The sequence below is a fragment of the Mixophyes fleayi genome, chromosome 12 (assembly GCF_038048845.1).
Source record: "Mixophyes fleayi isolate aMixFle1 chromosome 12, aMixFle1.hap1, whole genome shotgun sequence".
Classification (NCBI taxonomy): Eukaryota; Metazoa; Chordata; class Amphibia; order Anura; family Limnodynastidae; genus Mixophyes; species Mixophyes fleayi.
This window is the reverse complement of record NC_134413.1, coordinates 70,065,354-70,074,837: the sequence shown is the minus strand read 5'-3', so window position 1 is coordinate 70,074,837 and position 9,484 is coordinate 70,065,354.

The following is a 9,484-nucleotide window of genomic DNA, read 5'->3' as shown; positions in this document are numbered from 1 at the left end:
TAACCTATGGTAACCTCAAACTCTATTTGATCCTTAGTTCTTTGTAAGGATATTCTTATGTCTACCCCAAGCATATTTAAATTGCTCTACTGTATTAGCCTCTACCACCTCTGATGGGCGGCTATTCCACTTACCCACTACCCTTTCTGGGAAGTAGTTTTTCCTCAGATTTCCTCTGAACCTACTTCTCCCAGTGTCAGTGCATGTCCTCGTGTTCTAATACTTCTCTTCCCCCCCAGTGTCAGTACATGTCCTCGTGTTCTAATACTTCTCTTCCCCCCAGTGTCAGTACATGTCCTCGTGTTCTAATACTTCTCTTCCCCCCAGTGTCAGTACATGTCCTCGTGTTCTAATACTTCTCTTCCCCCCAGTGTCAGTGCATGTCCTCGTGTTCTAATACTTCTCTTCCCCCCAGTGTCAGTACATGTCCTCGTGTTCTAATACTTCTCTTCTTTGTAGAATGTTTCCCTCCTGCACCTTGTTTAACCCTTGATATATATGAAAGTTTCTATCACTGTCATTGGGTCATATGGCTAGAAGTCCATAGTACTCTTATTTATGGAATGATTTAAGACACTGTTATTAAGCTTTCCCAAATATCAAATGTGCAAGCTGAAATCTAACTGTACCTACAGGTCGTTGCCTTGTGCGTGTTGCCACACAAAGCATTACATGTGCCAAGCTCACTATGGATCTATACAGCGACAGCACTGGTGATCGATAGCAGATACGCGGAGGGGTAGTCTGCGTCATCGGGTCGTCGGGTCAGAGATGGATGGTGTAAGCCGAGCTGGAAATAACAATCAGGCCAGGGGGGATTAGATGCTTCTTATTAGAGCAGCTTGGGATATTAAGAGCTGAAATCCCCTTGTTTCCATGGGATCTCATCACTAATCCCAAAGATAGAGGCGTCCGTTACATGGATGATATCTCAAAGCCAGCAGAGAGACGAGGGGGTTAACAGCAGTGGGTTCCTTGCTGTAACTAACATACAGCATTAGAGGATGACCCAGGAGCACGAGGGCATTTTATGGGTCTTCTACCCCAATATCCCAAGTTCTAATAATGCCCAATATTTACGATCAAAAGAGCAACAGAATAGCGCAGAAAGCAACCATTAATTTACGGGAGGGGAAGTATTACAACTACTGAAAGCCGGACACATGCTTGGGTTAAGAAAAACGTTCCAATGTCACTAAACTAGACACATACTTTACCCCAACACTGGCCGTTGCCCACCATGCCAATCTGAAAGCTCCGGATGTTTGGCACTAGGGCTGGATGCCAGGATGTGATGGAACTCCATTAGCGTGGTTGTAAGATGAACTCATCGTCTGACCCGCATCTTCCGCCCCCGTCCCAATCGTCCAAATGACCTCCCAAATCTCTGTGTGTATGGACAACTTAACATCCCTAAAAGGGGTTGGTTAGGAGTTGACGATAATTCCGACAAGAGTTAGAGCGACACTAAATGCCGATTGCTCTAATTCCGACAGTTAGGAAATACAGACTTCCTGCTATAAACGCCGACAGAAGATATACCGCACGGAGATTGACGTCACTTAAAATGGCGACAGTTGCTGGTATTAACGGGGACAATGCGAGGACCCGGCGGCTCTATAACGTCCAACCCTTTGTAAAAACATTATAGAGCCCCTTAATACCAGCAATGTAACTGTCGCCATTTTAAGCGACGTCAATCTCAGTGCCGCTATGTTGTCCTGTTGGCGGGATTAGAGCAATCGGCATTTTCCTGTCGATCTAACTCTTGTCGGAGTTCTCTCATCCAGTGATGACTACCACCCACTCCAAAAGTATATGCAACACTTCCTAGACTACAGAGATCGACAACTTGTGGCTTTTCGGCTGTGGTGGAACTACATATCCCAGCGTGCCGTGCCAGTGGGAAAGCTGGATTTTGTAGTTCCACAGCACCATGTGACCGTACTAAAAGCCACTACCTGGCAGGACGTGCTTGTTCCACAACAGATAAAGAGCCGCGGGCTGCCCAGGCTCGCTGTAATATGACCGAACTTATAGGGGCGCTATCGCTATGTTTAAACATAGTGATAAGGAGACCATATAGCTAAATGTCCCAATGTCCTCTAGCACTTCTCCCTCACGTCAAGCGTTTCTTTCGTGCATTGCAAGCAGAGCCAACAAGAGGTAAAGGAGCAGGCTAGACATTTGCTCACAAGATGAGCAATGAATAAACAACGAGCCGGCTTCACTCTGTGTTCTCTGCAATGAGGGTTATATTTACTAAACTGCGGGTTTGAAACAGTGGGAGATGTTGCCTATAAGCAACCAATCAGATTCTAGTTGTCATTTATTTAGCACATCTACAAAATGACAGCTAGAATCTGATTGGTTGCTATAGGCAACATCTCCTCTTCTTGTAAGAGACCCAGGGAACCGTCACAAACAAGACACTACCCCCATGTACAGAAACCATTATATACAAGACATACGGACTAGATTTACTAAGCTGCGGGTTTGAAAAAATGGGGATGTTGCCTATAGCAACCAATCAGATTCTAGCTGTCATTTTGAGAGAAGGTACTAAATATATGAAAGCTAGAATCTGATTGGTTGCTATAGGCAACATCCCCACTTTTTCAAACCCGCAGCTTAGTAAATCTAGCCCTATGACAGAAAACATAGTGCAAATATCATCCTCAGTCATCAGAAATGTGAGGTTCCAAATGGCCAGGGTATTACAGACAGGAAACATGGTGTGCATAGAAAAATGTCATGCACGCTCTGACTTATCTTAGATAAGCCCATTAAAATATTGCGCACAATCCTCAGGTGCTTCCTCACATGTCTATGTGGCACATTAACCTTTTTGCAGTCACGGCCGTACAGTGGTTAATGATATTCTATTTCTACTCCTCATGCAAATCCTGTCACACAGCTTGCGGTATATGTAAATAATTGAAAGGCTCTGGAGAAGAGAAAGCCATCTCCCCTGGTACATTCCTTCCTGTGACCCCCTGACATATTACCCGAGCTCGGTCTCTGTGCCATCTAAAACCCAGGATATGTTTTCCGTAGGGACCACCCAGATGCGGAGACCACTGTATATATCCGTGAGGTAGTCTTTGGTTGGCCAAACAGATTCAACGTGAATGATTATTGTTTTAAAGATATAGGGCTAGATTTACTAAACTGAGGTTTGAAAAAGTGGAGATGTTGCCTATAGCAACCAATCAGATTCTAGCTGTCATTTATTTAGTGCATTCTACAAAATGACAGCTAGAATCTGATTGGTTGCTATAGGCAACATCTGCACTTTTCCAAACCGCAGTTTAGTAAATATAGCCCATAGCTTAAACAGGTCTAAGGTGTGGCACTTTTGTAAGCTCCATGTGGCCCTTTTAGTGTATCAGGAGGCTTATCGCTGATCTAAGGGTTACCGATTGTACGGTGTGATAAATATTTTTTCAGGCATTAAGACGGACGACTAAAAGAGGACCTGTGGTCTATGCAGAACGAAAGTGGTTTGACTCAGGTTTATTAAATTCAAACATGAATAAGGTGCAGGTGGAAGTATACTTATGTGTATGGGGTCCATCATTTAAAATGAGAAATAGGGACACTCAACAGACGTCGGCTCTGACCATAAATAAACTCCATGGGCAGAGTTTGATCTTGGACCAAACCATGTTACAATGCAAGGGTGCAAATTAGTTATAATTTTGCATATAAGTTAAATACTGGCTGTTTTCTTCATGTAACACACAAATACTTGATAGCTTTATTTTTACACAGAATTTAAAGCTGATCTAGGACATGCCCAACCCCAACTATAAACTGTCCCTGCAGTATAAATTTACCTCCCCCTCCAATGCAACTTGGTTTTGCCAAAGTGCAAAGTACTCCTTTTTTTATGCATTGCTCTTCTTTATGACTCCGTCCCCAAATCTTCATTTTTTTGTTCCAAATAAAGATAACAAACAGTTCTAGAAATCTATCCCCATTCTATAATTATTTTGAATCACTAGATCAGTGTTGGCTAACCTGTGACACTCCAGGTGTTGTGAAACTACAAGTCCCAGCATGCTTTGCCAATATACAGCAGCTTATTGCTGGAAGGGTATGCTGGAACTTGTAGTTTTACAGCATCTGGAGTGTCACAGGTTAGCCAACACTGCACTAGATTTAAGCGTGTGAGGATGCTATGAGAAAACTGGGACACAAAACGATCCCTATTTATGGGGTCGTGAGAGGAAATGTGTTCCTGCAGGATCTGGGCACGATCGTACGGGTTAATACGAAAACAAAAATATACATTTAGTATAGATCCACAACCAGTACCGCTAGTATAATCTGCCTGTGCCCCCTTAAATCTATCAGTAAATCTTAAATTTAAAAGACCTATTTTTGTCCTTGAGGGTCAATTAACTGACAGCTTTCCAACTAAAAACGTGTTATGTTCACATAAATATCCATTAAACATAAGGAGAAGTTAGGTTTGTAGCTAACTGGAATAAAATGACAGCAGAAAAACAAAAGAACAGCGCCACCTAGTGGTCAAACCATCGTGAAGGAGGAAAGAATTCTTGCATGTTATTCTTGGACACCACGTTTTGCATTAAGAATTTCAGAACATCCTGGTTTTGGAAATCATATCGGAATATTTTTTTTCTTCAATATTAAGGCTACGTCCAGACTGGCCCTACCTACACAACCACTCGCAGGGATAAATATGATAATTCAGCGGTAAAATTAAGCTTAAATTTATTAGTACAGCCAACAAAATCAGTGTTTAAACATTAAAAACATACTGTACAGCAAAGATTAATAATCTACACCAGTGTTGGCTAACCTGTGACACTCCAGGTGTTGTGAAACTACAAGTCCCAGCATACCCTTCCCAGCAATAAGCCGCTATATATTGGCAAAGCATGCTGGGACTTGTAGTTTCACAACACCTGGAGTGTCACAGGTTAGCCAACACTGATCTACACAAACGTTTGGACAATATCATAGCAGCCTTGACGTTGAAAAACAAGAAATTCAACATAAAAATGGTGCCCAAAGAAAACTGAAACAAAGCCACTGTCTTGTCAGCCTTCAAATGTCATTGTACTCCGTTCCATGTCTTTCATTATTTACGTTTAGTAGGTAGCAGGGGGCAACTGACAAGGACTGTTAAAAATATTAAAATAATCTTATTATAGCATTATGGCTTCAAAAAATTATGTGTGTTGATTTTGTCTTGATTAGGTGAGTGAGTTCTCTGTACAGCACTATATGAATAGCTGATAGTGATTATATGCAAATTGTACATAACTATCACAAATCAGCACACGTCATTTTTTGACGCAGTAAAGCTATAATAAAGTTCTATTTGACGAAAACAAGGTACACGTACTAATTGTATGAGAGAGAGAGAGAGAGAGAGAGAGAGAGAGAGAGAGAGAGAGAGAGAGAGAGAGAGAGAGAGAGAGAGAGAGAGAGAGAGAGAGAGAGAGAGAGAGAGAGAGAGAGAGAGAGGAGAGAGAGAGAGAGAGAGAGAGAGAGAGAGAGAGAGAGAGAGAGAGACACACACTAGGCTAAATTTTTATAGCAGCCAATTAACCTACCAATATGTGTTTGGAGTGTGGGAGGAAACCGGAGCACCCGGAGGAAACCCACGCAAACACGGGGAGAACATACAAACTCCACACAGATAAGGCCATGGTTGGGAATCGACTCATGACCGCAGTGCTGTGAGGCAGAAGGCTAACCACTGAGCCACCATGCTGTATATTATCGTCAAGGTCAAGATATGTATCCCGCAGCGGACACGGAGGTGATTAGTTCACCTAAACGTTTTAATAAAGAGGGTTTTGAAGGTTCTGAATAAATCTCCTGGAATAATATATTGATGAGTTGGCACAACTATGGGGCCCCTATGCTTGTGGGGCCCCCGGGCAACTGCCAAGCGTACCCATGTCTTAAGACTGCTCTGCCCCATCGTATTACGAAATAGAAATACACAATGCGGACAAACGAAGGGAGCAGAATTTTGATTTAGAAAACCAGTGGGTGAGGTTCAACGGGGTCAGGACACCTGACCTCCAGGCTACTAGTCACAAAATATATTAAAATAATAAGCACAAGGAAATATTATTTTATGACAGGTCGTTGTGCCAGCATTTTCCCTTGAAATGCCCGTCATCCAGACACACTGGTATCAGCCTTAACCTCTTCTATCAATTCATTAGGAAACACTAAGTAGTAACAGCTGTGACTGCATTACACAGATCCTGTAACCAGATTCCGCTCACCCTGGGCGCGCTCGATGACAGACCTGGAAAATACACAGTTAAAGTGCGGCTCCGGTGTCGGCTGCAAAGGTGGCGTTTGTTACATGGGACGGTTTGTCCGGCTTGACAGCTACAGCCCATGATGTAGGGGCCTTCGGAAAAGCGGTTTAGGTTTCCTCTGCTTTGTGTCAGCAGTAAGCTGCCTAATGTGGGATTGATGGGTTGTGAGAGGGGAGGTGGAACGTGATACTTTCTGGAAGAAAGTACCGTCGCTAAACCACAGGAAGACAAACTCTCCTCCATATTACACAATACACTTTTTCCCTTCCTGTGTAGGAGAGATCACACTTGGGATAGATCAATACTCTGTTGGCATCAGCTTGACCGGATAGATCTGAAGCTGGTTAGATGAACAAACCGGCCTGCCAATCAAGCCAGACGAGTGGCTCCAAGCACACACAGGAAGAGATTTGGCTGGAGAAAGAGTCGCCTCCAACCTGTGCAACGGTTATTAGTGGTCTGGTTAGCAGAGATGCAACAGTACACAGAGGGGGGAATTCAATTAGCCGCTAGGTGCCCCCGGAACTTCTGCAAGACACCTCGCGGTGGAGATTTGACAGAAATTTCTGCTGGCAATGTTTGTGGTGCGGCGTCAGTGGGCCACATTGCCAGCAGCTGAATCTCCATCGGGATATGAGACGCCAATCTGGTCCCAGCGGTGTGCCTGGAAAGCATTATGATTCGGTTCTCAAGCTCCGTTGCCCCCGAATTAGAAGCACTGCCGAAACCCAGCAACAGCGCAATGACGTCACCACGACTATTAGGACTAAAAGGATTTGATCCATCCTCCGTAGCCAGGTGATCAAACATCAATGAGGTACGGGGATAGATTAAGGTCAAATCCCTCCTACACCAAGTCGGCCCCCACATTACAAAAAAAAATAAAAAATTAATAACAATTGTCCAACAACCATCCAACTTCATCCTCAACAACTCCATTCCAAGGTCATATTTCGGGTGACACACACACACAGTAATGTGTAAGCATCACACAACGTAGGTTTTTAAACTAAAAATGGAATTTGTATGATCTCCCTGTGTTTGCGTAGATTTCCACCAGGTGCTCCGGTTTCCTCCCAAACCGATAGGTTAATTGGCTTCCGACAAAAAATTGACCCTAATCTATGTATGTTGTAGGGAATTTAGACTGCAAGCTCCAATGGAGCAGGGGCTGATGTGAGCGATTACATATTCTCGGTACGGCACTGTGTAATATGGTTGACATATATAGACGATAATTATCCGCAGGTTCTAAAAATAAGTTAATGCAAAATACAGAAAGTAATATTAAAATAAAGAAAAAACCAAACACACACACACTAGGGCACATGTGTTAACATTGTATGAAGGTGCACTAAACCGTAGGAACCAGACATTTGTTTCCATTGGTGGCCTGTAGGTAGTAGTTGGTGATGACTGTACCTCCCCACATAATCAATAAACAGCTGAATACAGTGGGAAATTACATGGTGGACTGTAGAGAAGATCTACTGGAATATCATCTCAGTTCAGCCGGGGGAACCGGTGAGGGTAACGGTCTTTCCCGTTGCCATATATATTCCTCTTTTGGTCATCTTCGCTGCCTCCTTGGCGAGTGCAGATGCTGCCACCGAACATGGGGAACGGCCCAGCATGAGGGCAGGAGCCGTTTCTCAAGCCAGAACACCTTTTAATAGCGCCTTAAGCCCAATAATAAAAACGAATAAGTAAAACCCAAATGCCAGAGAATATACCGTTTGCAAAATATTGCTCAATTATAACCAGAAGATATACATTTGTTAAATATTTTTATATTATGGTTCTAATAGCCTATGTTCTATTTTTTGGTTTTTAATATTGGGTTTAGAGCACTATTATTGAGAGGTTTGGGGCAACCTCTACAGTAACAGCAGTCTTGACTTGCCCTGAATTATATTTAAATTATATATAATTTATTTTATATATTTCTTTTTTTACATTTATCATTAGATTTCTTTATCCTCTCTGCACCCAATTTGTGTTTTTTCACTCATGCCAGAAGCATAATGGTCTACTCTCCAGGAATGTCTGGAGACTCCCGGACAGCTAGACTAAAGTCCAGCCTCTCTGCTGTTCCTTGCGCACTACAAGAAAATGGCCACCGCTCTCCGTTAACCAGGGACAGGATTAATACGCTAGTATCCTGTAGTGTTTCCAATGAGATTAAGTAATGTATTTCAGGAAACCGCTCTGTACTACAAGAAAATGGCCGCCACTCTCCATAACTGGGGACAGGTTTTCCTAAATGCTTATAATACAATATTTTCCTGTCGTGTTTTCAATGAGATTAAGTAACGTATTTCAGGAAAAAGATCTGTACTACAGTTAAATGGCCATTGCTCTCCATCACATTAGTTTTCTTTCTAGTGTTTTTTCAGGATAACTGGCCAGTAAGATTGTCCTACTACAGAATAGTGCGACTCTGGGCTCCATTTTGTCTGTGTCATAGTTGTCTACTCTGATGGAACGTCAGGAGACCTCTGGAGAAGCTAGGCTAACCTCCCGGATCACCACCCTGTCTCCCGTACCGCCGATTGGTGCATGTCCAGACTAGCATATGTCCAGATCCTGCTACACAGACTTTGGCGGCGTGCCACCCATATACAAACTACCTTTTCAGCTACACAAGGTCCATAGGTGCTACTTGTCAGCTCTTTATAAATAAAAGATAATAATAAATTATAGTCTAACCGGCACTAGACAGATCAAAGCTAAACGGCAGAGGAGCAAAACAGGAGTTAAACAGTGAATGCAGCATTTTCCAGTGGTCCAGTACTAATTTTAATTTGGCAACGTGCTAATCTGAACAATTAAATATTGTATCCTCAAGAATTTCTTTATTAGATTATGGAAAGCCTGCTCGTTACGCCAAATCTCCAGTAAAACCGCCCCTGTAACACATAGGGAAAATCTATATTGATTATCGCCTGCTCTACGTCATATTTTCAGCCCACCGAAACCTGGCCCCATCCCAAAGAGGACATATACCCCTTGTCACAAGGCCGTGCCTCCAAACTATTGTATCACAAGTGGTTTATTAACCATAAATAACCCCATAACTAAGGAGAATTCCGGAAGAAAAAGAAATTATGAGACATAAAAACGGTGTTGTATTGAACAGTTACACTTTCATAGAAAATAAAAAAAGT